Consider the following 15,238-nt stretch of genomic DNA (forward strand, 5'->3'; position numbering starts at 1 on the left):
CAGGAACATTTTGTTTCAAATTGCTAAACATATTTTAGTTTGTGAACATATGGGAACATAGTGGACATATATTATGGTTACATAGTGAATATATGGGAACTTGACTATGGACGTGATTTTAACAAATGGTGAATCTGTCAGGATGCGGGGTACAGATATACCCGCAGTATGGAATGACAACAGTGGATCTGAACAATCTTAGGTACACAGATGAACCATTCGTCCTAGCCAATGATGTGGCGCGGGTTTTTTATGTAAAGGACATGTCTAGAGAAAAAGAAAAAATAATGAAGCGAATACGTCATACGATGAGTCAAAGCGCACAACACTGAATAAGTTTGAATTTCAGTTTTTAAAATATTTCAGTAGTATACCAAATCACAGAATTTTAGTAATTCCGATTTTTATTGCGGCCAATATCCACTTGAATTTTGGTCCTAAAAAAATTACTTGAATTTGATTGAGATCCATCCAGCCATATTTTTTGGAAATTCAAAAGGTAATTTAAAAATTATTTTGTGTATGTTAGCGAATTTGCTCAAATATATTGACAAAAAGACAAAATAGATCATTATGTACTAAAGATAGTGAAATTACACTCAAAATATGAACCGTTTTATAAACTATTATGTAAAACTCTGAAGATGCCAAAATATTTTCAAAACTGAAATTTAAAATTATGTTTGTATCTATTGAATCCTACAAAAAGTGTAGCTAGATAAGGACATCTCCAACGCCAACCCTCAAACAGCCCGCATATGTCCGGACTGCGGAAGCCATTCGACGCATGCCTGTATCGGTCTGCAGGTCGGTCCAGACACATTTTTCTCGTAAATCAAAGACAAACATGGGGGAGGAGGTGGCGGGGTTTGCGGCTGTCCGGACCGCTGCCACGCCTATGTTTGACCGTCCTTGCCCACCCAAACCCCCAACCGCCCCTCATGCGCTTTCCAACCCACACACCGCGCCACATTCATGACCGGACGGGAGGGCCGCATAAACGGATGTGACCTCTCACTGTCGGCATTGAAGCGGAATGCTGGTTGAGAGAGTGCCGTCCGCTACTAGCCCAGCTGAACACGCCTCTTCACCGCATTCAAACAGCCACAGACGGCCCGCCATCCTCCATTAAAACTCGCACGTGTGCCAACAAACCTATTTCGGTGACCCATCCGTTCCCGAGCAGCATGCCATTAACACACAACGCTAGTTGGCTCTGGCCGTCCCGGCCCCCTTCTATTTAAACGATGCCTGACGTCAGGCAAATATCGCATCACACTCCGCTCCCACCTCCTCGTTGCACACCATTTTCTCCACAACCTCCATGACATCCGTCGAGTAGGAAACCTAGTTCTCCGGCATACAAGCTGGCTGGGTGGCCCGTCAAGCCTGCTGGATATGAGCCCGACTCGCGCAGGTAGAAGCTCCAAGCTGGCGCGTCGTTCCGCAACTCGCCGATCCAAGCTAGCTCGACGAGGAGTGGCATGTTGATCCAGGCCGGCACGCGGTGTACCATGGCAGCATAGGCATCATGGCTACCATGGATGACGTCGTGTTGCATCGATCCTCTCGTGCCTACGACAGCGCCATCAGCCGTCAATGTGTCCGTGACCGTGCCCTGCTGGTGGACGCTAGCTACGTGGTGTCCAGCGCGTATGTGCCTGCCGAGGTCATCGGGAAGAAGTAGATCACAAGAGGCCACCACTGCTTGGATCCCATGAAGGCCGCCTCTGAGGCGATGCCGGGGTACACAGCCAGTGTCTTGCATGGTTCTGCGGAGACCATCATCGACATCCACCTCGGCTTCCCGGATGCGGACCACCCAATCCCCTCGGCTGAAGCACCCCCTTTGCTATTCCAATGAGCGGCGCAGTCGGACATAGGAAAAATACGGGGGACGAATATACCTCCGGGTCTCACGACAGTCTGACGAGAGGGCTGCCGTACATGAGAAGACAAAGGGATCCGCCATGGCCAGCCATAGACTAGTGTAGTGTATCTGTGTCTTAGGAATGAAGCTCCGGGTGGCCGGACGTGCAGATAGTTTTTAGCTATTTTAGTTAAAATAAGTCCAAAATGTAACGAGTTTCATCTGGTTTATATGAAATATGTTGTGTTTGCATGATTTTCATCCGATTTATTTAAAAAATGCTTGAAATGTATGCAGGCCGCATTGTATAGGGGCCTCCCACATCCGTGTCCGCGGACTGGACCCCTGTACATGGACTGATGTGGGGGAAAATTTACGGTCGCCGTTGGAGATGTCCTAACGTGACCTCGTGTAAGAAGGTAGGTAGGTAATCTGAAGAGCATGCATGTGCTGCTGTAACTAGAGTACAACTGTTGGACTTTATGCCACTTCCCTGGATCACTTGCAGAGTTCCTTCAGCAGCACATAGCATCCATCACAGCACCATTTTCCCAACATTACCCATTCTTCTTATTTTATTTTTGAAGAAAAACAGTCAGATGACATGACCACCATTCATTCAACTAACAAGAAAAAGGAATTTGTTTCTTTAAAAGAAAAAAGGAATACCTACAGCACATCACCGTGAAAAAATCACTTGAAAATGCAATGGACTAAAATTATACGCTGCAGCCATCTGCTCTGCTTATCTCTGTCACTATCACAGATCAGATGCTTAAACATGAGCAAAAATCCATCTGGATAAAACTCATGAACAGACTGTGGAACCACCTTGTAGCAGTGATAGGCGAAAGCCGATGAATACTCCAATTCCATCATACTCGTGAGAAATCAAATTGAACACGACGACAATCTTACTTCTGCCAACAAGTTATCATAGGTTTACCTCTTATTCAAGTCCAGGCATTATTAATGGACCCGCAAATTGAAGATATTGACGATATGCCCAGCAGTAGTGTTCCTCTCTCTTAACAAAAATAACTTTATTGCAAACATACAGGCATGCAAAGACTTGGCCATCTCACTTTTTAAACAAGGAGAAAAGCTTGAAGTTTTAGACAGACATGACGATAACAAGCTCAAAAGAGCATAAGCAACAGAGCACATTATCCATTACATAGCACACTGAATAAATAGCAGTAATCAAAGTCAACAGCCACTGCCAACATTATTACAAAACAGGTTTAGGCACTCAAATAATCCGTTTTACTCAGAAACCACAGCAAGCAAAGTAGCAGAAATAACAGAATCTAACACGAAAGCAGCGGAGCTTTTGAACCAATTGTCTTATGGTGCCTCGCTTGATTGATGCAAGACCATCGGACATCATCGTCCACTGCCTTCCTGAAACGTCAATTTGCACCAGATGAGCAGAGTTTAGAAGCAGATCCTCAGTTACATACACAAGCAATTTTTACAGTTTATACACACATACAAATTGAAAAAAAAAGGCAGAGAAGTAGATTACAGTCTTACTTGAGCTCGGCCACTAAATATTTTCCTGGGGATGTGCTTAATCTTTTGCCAGTTTGGATGTCCCACTGTTTGACAGGACTTTATCAACTCACAGTTGCAGCAACTAAGATGAAACTCCTCAATAGACTGGGGCAGTGTTGGAAGCCACTGGACCTTGCAGTAACGACGACAGAAACAAATAAAAAGTTCTTTGAGCGATATGAGGTGCTCCAAATTGGCGGGTAAGGTGTCCCAGCTGAACCTGGTAAGCCATAGCACACGAAGATGAATGAAAGCCTGTTAGGATTAAACCACGTCTAGGTGTGGTGACCAGCGTGTGTGTGTGTGTATGGTGCATGCTGCAGGCTAGGAAATTAGTTAGTTTGCATGGATAAGCTAGCTAGAGGTGTGGCTGCGTGCTGAGTCATGCATGCATGGGCTGTTGAGAGCAGCCGAGTCCTTCGCGTGAGATCGTTGTGAGGGGTGGCCGAGCCGAGCGGATCACACCGTGCCAGAGTGTGTGTGCATGCCGGGGCATAAAAGACCCCTGTATTGCTGATTACAGTGTGGAACGTGCCACCGAGCGCCGGTATGAGCCGTGTGTAGCCATGTAGCTACTGTAAGGAAGAAAAGGATTGGGGCGTTCGTGCACCCGTGGCGGCGTTCGTGCGCCGACCGGAAAATCTTGTGTCCACTATTCTTCTCCTACCCCTGTCCGTGAGTGAGCTGAGAGAGAGAGAGAGGGAGAGAGTAGCTGAGGGCATGGCAACTACAATTGGTATCATGAGCTTGGTGTCTTGGGCGTGCTTGTCGTGTCGGAGGCGTGGCAGCGATGGCGGCGCTCGCCGGTGGCTGCGCGATGGAGCTCCGGGCCGTGTGTCGGCCCATGGAGGTGGGCAGCGCTGTGGCTGTCATGGCGCGTGGCGGATGCGGCGGGCGGTGACGTCGTACGTGCGGTGACCGCAGAGGCCGCCGAGGCGCTGCGTGGTGGCGCGGCCGCGCAGCAAGGCGTGGTGGCGTGGAGGCACTGCATGGCGGCATGGAGGCCGCGGCGGTGCAGGGCAATAAGCCGCGGCGGCGAGCCGGGCGCGACCGGTGCGTGTTATGGGTGCGCACTGGACGCGTTGGGCGCGTCGACGGCGGGCGCGTGTACGAGCGTGCGGTTGACGTTAGGAGGAGACGTATGTCGCCGTTGTGCTCGAGTCCGTGCTCGAGTTCGGCTACATCCTTCTGGCGTTTGTTGCTGATGGCTGCCATGGCGGACGCGGAGGCGGCGCGCGATGAGCGTCTAGTGCGGTCGGGCTCGTCGGGCGCGTCGGGTGCGCGCGGGACGTGCGGGACGTGCGGGACGCACTGGTGCGGTCGGGCTCATCGGATGCGTCAAGTGCGCGCGGGACGTGCGGGACGCAGTGGGATGCTAAGCGTGTGTCGCCGGCGGAGAAGGAGCTCGGTGTATGTCGCCGGATCGTGACGGAGCACGGTGCGACCGGTGTCGGTGCGCCAGGTCGGGTCCGCGGGCTGGGTCACGGCCGTGGTGACGACGACAACAGCGAGAGCTGCAATAACTCTAGCGACGGCAAGCCAAGTCGTGGTTTAGGGGGAGTGTTAGGATTAAACCACGTCTAGGTGTGGTGACCAGCATGTGTGTGTATGGTGTATGCTGCAGGTTAGGAAATTAGTTAGTTTGTATGGATAAGCTAACTAGAGATGTGGCTGCGTGCTGAGTCATGCATGCATGGGCTGTTGAGAGCAGCCGAGTCCTTCGCGTGAGATCGTTGTGAGGGGTGGCCGGGCCGAGCTGATAACACACCATGCCAGAGTGTGTGTGCGCGCCAGGGCATAAAAGACCCATATATTGCTGATTACAGTGTGAAACGTGCCACCAAGCGCCGGTATGAGCCGTGTGTAGCCATGTAGCCACTGTAAGGAAGAAAAGGATTGGGGCGTTTGTACACTCGTGGCGGCATTCGTGCGCCGACCGAAAAATCTTGTGTTCACTATTCTTCCTCTCCTACCCCTGTCCGTGAGTGAGCTGAGAGAGAGAGAGAGTAGCTGAGGGCGTGGCAACTACAAAGCCTCCAGCCCCGGACCAGGTCCCCATTGTATCCATACAGATAATTCAAGTCTTTGCAGATTATTGGGGCCACCGTTCTCCTTACATACCATCCAACCTGGGTACCTCGAACCTTTGTAACCATCGATTTCTAGTGTTTCAAGCCCAATGGGAGGACACAGGCCCTCAAGCACTTCTGCTTGGACTTCGGGACTGCACATTGTGTCATCACCATCCCATTCCAGTACCAGTGTCGCGATCCCTTCCTTGGCAGTTAGATTGGCTTCAAGAGCTTCCTCCTTGCTTTTAACGTTCTCAAGCCCACTGATGTTCAATTTGCCGTGAAGCTTGTTCAGGTCCCTTAGCTGATTTACCTCATAACCTTTTTCATTCCTTACTATGAAGTATGGCAATGTTTGGAGTGAGGCCAGCTTGCCTACGTTAGGAAAGTTCATGCACTTCCAGATTATGTGCTGCAGGTTGAGAAGATCAAGAGAGGTAAACTCCACGTTCTCACCATCACCAAGATTTAGCAACTGGAGATGGTAAAGTTTAGTTAGTGCCTCTGGCAAAATAATGATGCATGGGCCGTCTGTCCGGAAAGCAAGATGGCGTAGATGCTTTAACATACAAATAGACTCTGGGAAGAAGAACTTATTGGGTTCCCCTGTTCTACCAGCTCTGTAAGAAACATTCAGTACCCGCAACTTTGGCAGCCTCATGCAGATTTTCTCAATAACTTTTTTCTCAACTTGTATATCCTTTCCAACATCATAAATAATGAGGGTGCGTAAATATTTCAACTCAAGGATCTTCTCGGTAATCAATTCTTCATCATAATTTTGAACTAAAAGATGGCAGACATCTTGAGGGATGGATCCTTTCCAACCTTCTCCTATCTGGCTCCTTTCATTGTCAACTCTGAAGTAATCACTTCCAGCCACATTTTCCAATAAATCATGCAAAAGATCATGAATTCTAAAGAGCTCAGTGCCAGAACTTGAACAAGCTCCTTCTGGTTGTAGAAATGAGCATGACACTAACTCTTGAATGTAGCGCTCAGCGACATTTTCCATATCCTCTTTTTCAGAACTGGTCTTTATAAAGCCTTGTGCAATCCATAAGTGAACTAAATTGTTCTTATGCAACTTGGTTCTCCGGGGAAAAATATTGCAGAATTCAAAACATCGCTTGATGTCCGGATTAAGAGGCTGATAGCTCCACCAAAGAGCATCCATAGTGTTATTCAACTTGCTTTGGTTTGCAGTATTTGTCCAAAAATTGATATCTTCGCTTGCCCCAAGTCGCCCGGCTACTGCTACTGCTGCAATAGGTGATTGGTGTAGCTTTTGTGCAATCACCCTACCAACTCGTGAAAATTCTTCTTTATTAGGGACATCTCTACCACCCAGTGCATAATGCATAAACATGTTGAAGTATTCATCCTCATCCAAATCAGGCGTTTCAATCAGCACATCAGCCGACAGAGCTCCAGCTGCAACTTTTGTTCGAGCTGTCACCAAGATTTTGCTTTCTTTCATCCCAACATCGAGTACAGATTTTAGTTCCCATAGTTGTGGGTCGTTCGTGTTCTTCACCCAGACATCATCCAATATCAAGAAGAAACGTTTGCCGCATAATGCTTTCTTCAGCTTTTCTTTTAGACCCCCATGATCAGAAATATTGGGACACACTTTGGTACTTCTTCTTCTTTTTTTTTTGCGAATGAATCTTTGGTACTATCTTTGGTAATATCTTTCAGCATTTCTTGAAATATAACATCCACACTAAATGTCTCAGACACATGAATGCACATGATGGTGTCAAAAAGTTTCTTCTTGCATTCCTTCTTTATATAATCTTTAATATAACTTGCAAAGGTAGACTTTCCAGACCCCGCAACACCATATATGCCAATCACAGAGTAACACAGACTACTAGCCGAGTTTGGTGTCTCACGGAGCTTTGTCATGATATCTTCACGCAACGTCTCTAGACCAAATACCTTCCGACTGCTAGAAGCTCTAGCAGGGACCCTATACTTGTTGGCCATCTCAACCAGTGCGCTCTTGCTTTCTTCACGCAAGAGTGGTGAATTCTTCAGTTGACTGACGATTTTTTCAACCTCCTCTATTCTTTTCCTCAAGTTCCGTCTTGAGATGACAGAAAGGACAAAATCAAACAGTGGCATTATCCTGCAAGCAAAAAACTGTTAGATGAGTACGACACTCATATATCTGTTATATCAATGGGAGTTAGATGAGTACTAGAATGCATAACAAACAAGAGATCACGAGTGGGGAAAGTGTCGAGGAACAAGAAATACAAAAATCATTGGTAGAACAAAACTGGGCACTGGGAGAAATGAACATTTAAAGGTTGGTTCAGATGATAATAGTAGATCATGCATACTTATATTTCCAGACATATGCATACACATTCACTGTTCATTTATGTGGACCAAATCATACAGGCCGGTATGTCTATCATATATACCATACAAACGGTGTAGGTGAGTTCCGTACAGAAAAGCCATATGAGTTTGTCCCCATGTTACAAATAATGCAATTTAATCTTTAATTTTTTACACCTGTGCATAGAAGGCATATATATGAGATGAGGGGGTGGGTGGTGAAACTGGGTATACCTGGTGACTTGTGATGCCAACTATGCAATAGGACCAGTCTCTGTAATAGCCTGCAATCTCAATGGCATGAACTAACCAGTAGAAGATGGATCTACAACATTTCTTCAAGAGTCCCAACGAGCTCCTCCACCAGCAAGAGAGCGAGTGCCCCAAGGAATTTGAGGGTGCAGCCAACGGGACTGATAAGTGATCTGAGATGGCCACTGGAACCTCCAGAACTGATTCATTCGAGGCGGCAGCATTGGTCTGGTGGGGGTGCACAACAGTCACCGGAAGTATATCCTTTTGCCCACACGACAAGATCTTCAACACCCACTGCAACGGCGGAGCTGGTCTGGCCCGGACCATGTTGAAGCGCCCAATCCACATGCAGCTCATGTTCAAGCGAGCAATGCAGGCGGAGCTAATGTTGGCAGTCACCTGAAGTGCATTCTCTAACCAACGCAAGGAGATCTTCCATGCTGCCCACTGTAATGGCCAGGCCCATCCAGTCCACTCGCGGCTGCTTTTGAAGGCAGCAAGGCGGGCGGCCACAACGGGGTAGAGGCCTTGTGGGAACCTGTTGCGGTAGAGATCGATCTCCCGCTTGTCATCGAAGATGTCGTCTACCTCCTCCCGAGCGTGCCTCAGGCTTGTGGCCATCTTGTCGAGGATGGACTTGGACTCGTCGGATACATCTTCCCTCTGCATCATCCTCTTCTGATCTACGGCATGCAGCGTCTGCTGCAGGTCCGGGATAATGCGGGTCTCCAGATGCAAGAGCTTCTGCGACACGTAGTCGTCGTCGAAACCGATGAAGGCAAGGATCTTGGCCAAGAGCAAGGTGATGATGGGCGTCACGAACCAGCCAACCACGGTTATGACCGCAGCAACATCCCATTTCCATCCACCGGCGGCCATGGATTTGTTGGGAGGGTCTTTGATTTGTGCTGCGACAGACGTACGTAGTGAGTGAGTGAGTGAAGGGGGACATTTTTGTACTATACCAGATGCGCACGGTGGGGTAGAAACATTCAAACATAGAGAGAGGAACGGCTTGGAAAGAGGTTACCTAGCTTGTTGTTGTCGATGAAGCTCCTCAGAAGCCGACGTCGAGCGTCGCCATCCGGCCGTGGTGGTGGGCACGCCGGCGGAGAGCGGCTGGCTGGTGTTTAGGCGCTCGCTCCGGAGCTGGGGCTCTCTTTTTGGGGCGTGAGAGTGCAAGCAGGTCCAAAAGCTAGCGGAGGCTGCACTCATAGGAGTGAGACCAGACCCAGCTGGGACATCTGATCCGAGCCTAGCACTACCTCGTACTCCTCGACGACTGTGCCCTATGAAGATGCGAGCGTCGGCAACCCGTGTAGTACTAAGGTCCTACATAACGCAATCATTTTGTCTAGGCATGTGCCAAGACCAGCTCACGAACCACGCTTAACCATGTCTTGGCCAGTGGTGGTGCTAGGATCTAAGAGCAACTCCAACCAGACGATCAAACGGACGCGTGCTTTGCCCGCGATTTGTCCGTTTGGTTCGGCCCAATGGACAATTATGTACGTTTTCGCGTTTGGGTCGGCGCATGCTTCCAACGCTAGCCCGACCAACTTCCTTGAGTAAGCGCGTGAAAATATTTTGAAACTAAAAATCATAATTAAACATAAATGCTGGCCACAAAGGGCCGGCGAGAGTCCATATTTGTATGCCCTAAAGGCAATAATATTTGTATTAATATATTTCTTTATTCATAATTAAGTGGGCTTAGAATAGCCTGCCTTTCTACGAGACGAGATCTTGGACGGACCGCCGACCCCCGCGTCGCTCCTCAAGGCGACACGGGGGGAACTCTAGATCCCCGCCGCCGACTGCCCTCCTTCCCTCCCCTTCCCCTCGCCACCGCCAAGGGCCTCTGCTGGGCCATGGCGCGGTGCTTGGCGGCGTGGTGATGCGAGGGCGTGGTGGCGGCATGGCGCGGTGGCTGCGGGGGTGATGGAGCTTCGTTCGGCGGTGTTGCCTGCAGCTGCGGCGGCCGAAGATCTCGATTCCATCCTGATCCTCCTCCCTCGATCTGGATCTGGCCAGTCGGGACCTAGGCGTGGCTGCTGGTGGGCGTGGTGATGCCGGGCCTCCACGGCTGCTGGGCACGGTGGTGGTGCTGGAGGTTGCCTCGGGGGGCTCGGTGTGGTGGTGGCTGACGACGGCGCACAATGGAAGACGTGTAGAGGCGGCGGTCTTGGCAGGGACAACAGCGGTGTGGTGAGGCAGGCTGGTGGCAGCGGTGCTTACTAGAGGCGGAGGCACGAACCACTGTCTAGGTTGGTGGTGGAGCTGCGATGGCTCTGCTAGGACGGAGTTCCTAGCGAGCAGCGAGCGTCCGGGCCACCTCTGGGCTGTGTGGCGAGTGGCGGCGGTCTTCTGGTGGTGCCGGTGTGGGAGTTGCCCGCGGCTTGGTGCCCGATCATCGAAAGGCTGTCACCTTGGAGCGGATGATAGCTTTCGATGACGGTTCTAGACCTTGCTGGAGGAGTTGGGTGGCTGCGGTTCCTCGACCAGGTTGTAGGTGTTTGGTGGGCGGTGTTTTTCCTTGTTGTGCAGTCTGTTGGCGGACCTTGGCTATGGAGCTGCAATGGCGAGGCGTTGCGGTGGTGGCGGTGCGAAGCGTCTTGGACGGTGCTGCCCAATTCCTTCGAGGTGTGGAGATGTGCGACGATCGGATGAAAATCTTGCACGGCTCTTGCCGGGCCAGCGGCGATGGCACCCGTGGGTGTCGTCCCCCTCTTTGGAGGCGTCGTCGAGGTGATTTCAACATTTCCCTCGCTCATGTGGATTTGGTTATTGTCTCGAGGCGGAAGCCTTGATTCAGTCGGATCAGCAGGATGGTGGCGTCTCGGCGTCGCTCCTCTGTTCGGAGCATCGTGTTTGGAGACACGGCTTCGTTCCTCGTTGCTCTTCTCCGGTGTTCACCGTGGTCCTATTCTGATCCCCGATGGCGCTATGCACGGTGCACGGCCGTCGCCGATGCTTCCAAGACGGTGTCTTCCTCGATTCGGCGCAAGTCCTTCCATTTAACTGCCACCTTCTCTTCGGCATTCAGGGTGGATGGTGCGTCGACAAGCAAAGTTCAGTGGGAGCAGGTGGCCTTTGGAGGTGACTGTGTGGGTCGAGACGCGGTGTTGTTTTCTGTTAGGCTAGGCGCTTGTGCTTTATAGTGTTGTATGGTCGTTGATGGCGTTTGTACTACCCTCGTTGTTCGCAGCGAGTGGTAGTCTTCGTGTACTTACAATTCTACCTTATATAAAGCTATGGTATGCCTAGGCGTACTCTCAAAAAAGAGTTTATATTTTATGCTGTAACTGCTATGATCCTGAAATATGCGATTCAGTGGAAAACTCACATCCACGTGCGGAATGATAAACGGTAAACAGGTTCCCGGTCCTGCCTCTTAAACTGGCTCAAGTGTTGTTGGTGATCACGTTTCAAAATCTTAGTATATCATCCTTAAGCATAACGATAGTCCTAAAACAACATTGAGGGTATGACGTTAGACGAACGATCATATTGAATCGACCCAAAATTGTATGTTATACTTTGTGCTTATATCGTCTGAAATCATATGTTCTAACACGGAGTGTTAGCATGTGTTTTAGTTCCTCAGACCATGAGAGTCTCTGGGTACTTCCTACCAAACGGTGGACTTTGGGGTTCCTCCAATGTCATCTGTAACAAGGTGATCATAATGACAACTTTCAGGCTCACCGAAAAGATTCGCAAGTGACTGGACTACTCAAGACTAGGATTTGCTCCTCCGACGATGGACAAATATTCTTAGAGCTCCCTCGGTGTGACGGCATCCATCATTGTCTGGCCAGACAGGTTACTATGTAATGGGAATTCTAGAACACGTTAACGAGAAAGAACAACAAAACCGGTAATGGAAGCAATGATATAATGGGCATGGTGATGACTCAGGAGGATACAGATGCACACCCGGTTTTGTAAAGTTTCGCGAAGCAAAAGGAACATCACAGGATAACCAAATATTCACTCGAATATCATTCGTGTAATCATAGGGACCGATATAGACGTCCACGGCTCCGCTATCGGTCATTGATCGTAGGGGTTTCGTTCATGTCTATGATTTACCAAACCTACGGGGTCACAAGCTTAATGTAATCACGATATTCCGAGCGTTGGTAGCACGGAAGTGATGAGAATATATTTGCGGAATTATTTCATTAATATCTGGAATAGTTCCGAGAGGTTCAGAAAGCGTTTCGGTGTCACCAGAAGGGTTTCGGTGAATATCGGGTAATACCGGGTAAGGGCCCAAGTAGGAAGGCGCACCCCCTTTTCTTGTGGGGGCGGGGGGGCGAATTAGACAAGGGGAGGGAGTCCAAATCCCTCTCCCTAGGACGGCGCCCCAAGGGGAACTTTCCCCCCTTGGTGGCTGCCCTGTCCTCCTCCTCCAACCTATATATACTAGAGGATTTCTCCCTATTTGATAATACATGTTTTGGAGCTAGCCCTAGCCACCTATAATCCTCATAATTAGAAGCCAAGTGTGGTTCTAAAGTCCTCCCTCTAATTCTCCAGCAAATATTAGCTCTGGACGGCGAAGCGCTGCCGGATCATGAAGACCGTATGCTTGCAAGAAAGTAAAGAGGCCGTGCTTTTGGTCTTCTGTTCGAGGGATCGTTCGAGGGCAGTTCATAGGATCGTCATCGACGTTCGAGGTACTCTAAGTACGATCTACACCGACTTGTCTACTTCCACTATACTTCATGGTCGGGAATGATCGTTGATCTCAACCCGTTATGCATCTTCATATTGTTCTATGGTGATCGTAGGGCAATTTTTTTTTGTTTTCTACTACGTTTCCCAATAGGGTCCGGTGGGAGGACGCAGTCGCCGGCCGGGGAAAGGGTGATGGCCTCCGCCAGCCGCGCCTGGTACGTCCTCTTCTCCTCCTCCGCCTTGCGCCGCTCCTCGTCGATGTCGTTCTGCATGGAGGCCGCCAGCGACACCTGGTAGGCGCCCAGCGTCACCAGTAAAGTTTAGAGGAAAGCCTGTTTCAAATGGGGAAGAGGCGGAGTCTTTACGAGGAGAAGATTGGAGTCCTCCATAGTGCACTCAGGCCAACTACAATCGCATGATCGCAATTTGTCTGGCCACGTCTATTTGGGGCTAAACGGACACAAAACACGGCCAAACGCGTAGAAGCAAACAGACAAACGTCCGTTTTTTTTTCCGTTTTCGACCAATTCCTAGCCCAAATTTGGGCCGCGTTCGCGTCAAGACGGACACCACGCGCACGGGCGGGACGCGCATCTTTGTCCTCCCCTAGCCCGTTCGTCAGTGCCACAGATGCCCCTTGTCTGTTCCTCTGCCCCTCCGTCCGCCGACCACCATCGCCGCCGCCACCCATCGGCATCCATTTTCCCGGCCGCCTACCTCGTTATCTAGCTGGGCCGCCCAAATAACGGCCACGCCATAGCCACCCCACATCCGTGTTTTGAAGGACTTTTTTGCCAGCGTTCATGGCTGTAGCCGGTGCAAGAGAAGCTTCGGCTGCCGCCGACGCCCAGCGACCCCAATACTGACAAGTTAGGCAATGTAGGGCCGCAGGGTGCGCCCGCCAACGCTAACCTTAGCTGTTGCCTGTGTGAGGGGAGCTCGAGTTGCTCCCTGGCCGTGTCTCCACCACGACCAGAAGGTGTTCGACACTTTGCTCACAAGGTAACATGGATAGTGGGGATGAGTATTTTTATCACAACTTCATTTGTTCATCGGATGACGTAGAGCTTGTGGTGGCTACATTGGTCATCAGTGACCACATTGCTATGCAGCGACCTCCGTATAGGGGATCAATCCTGGGTCATGCTCCTGCCTTGAACCACAACATGCCCTACTCTATGCCGATTACTTCGAGAATTGACGGCTGTACAAACCACATCAGTTCTGCCACCGCTTCCGTTTGGCGAGACATGTGTTCAATCATATTGGGGGGGGGGAGTGGTAGCATATGGCCCGTACTTTGAGTGCAAAGAGGATGCCCTTGGCAAGAATGGCTTCTCCTCCTACTAAAAATGCACTACGACTATTCGCATGCTTGCTTGTGGATGAGTATGTGCGTATGAGTTAGTCCACATGCCTCCTATGAATGTAGAATTTCTGCAAAGCTGTGATGGCAATGTTTAACCCTGAGTACCTAAGGGAGCCAACTGGCACTGATACAGAGAGGTTGTTGGCGATCAATGTTGGGAGGGGCTTTCCGGCCATGCATGATAGTATAGATTGTACGCATTGGAAGTGGAAGACTGTCCATTTGCTTGGCAGGGGCAGTACAAGAGGCACGTGAAATGTGCATTATCATACTAGAAGCAGTGGATTCACAAGGTCTGTTGATATGGCATTCTTTCTTCGACATGGGTGGTTCTCATAATGATATCAACGTGCTCCAACATTCTTCAATGTTCGCAAGGCTTGCGGAAGGCCACTCTCAAGAGGTCAACTTTGAGAACAATGACCACCATTACTAGAAGGGATACTACCTAGCTGATGGTATCCATCATCAATGGTCAACTCTTGTGAAAACAATACCTAATCCGTAAGGAGAGAAGAGAGTACCAGGAGGGATGTGGAGCGTGATTTTTGAGTGCTTCAATCCCGATGGGGTACCTTTTGATACCCTGCACTGACATGGAGCACCCAGAAGTTTTGGGAGGTGATGACTGCTTGTCTGATCATGCACAATATGATTGTGAAGGATGAGCGTGATGACAGCATCTACGACCAAGGGTTTGATTTCCAAGGTTGAGCATGAGCACTAAGAACCGGCAACCTTTGAACAGTTTGCCCAATTTCATCGTGAAATGCGTGATTGGCATACTCATATGCAACTCCAGGATGACTTGATTGAGCACATGTGGACTCGCATTGGCAACCATAGATGCATCGATTTATTTAATTTCAATCTATCTAGACCATTTCGATTGGGTTGTAAAACTATTTGTTGTTTTTATTTGGATGTGGAACTATTTGTTTGCGTTTTTACTTGGACATGGAACTATTTATACCGTTTGATTTATTTGCATACTCTAGGGCCTTCACCTGTTGTGCCGGACCAGATGCGTCCGCGCTTTGTGCGCACGGCCGACACATTCAGAAAAATGACCGGACA

General features: G+C 49.6%; 1 pseudogene; it reads right to left on the bottom strand.

The window, feature by feature from the left end:
• Window positions 1-5,452: 5,452 nt before the first annotated feature.
• Window positions 5,453-9,387, bottom strand: LOC125540940 (annotated as a pseudogene).
• Window positions 9,388-15,238: the final 5,851 nt, after the last annotated feature.

Source organism: Triticum urartu, chromosome 1 (genome assembly GCF_003073215.2).
Source record: "Triticum urartu cultivar G1812 chromosome 1, Tu2.1, whole genome shotgun sequence".
Taxonomy (NCBI): Eukaryota; Viridiplantae; Streptophyta; class Magnoliopsida; order Poales; family Poaceae; genus Triticum; species Triticum urartu.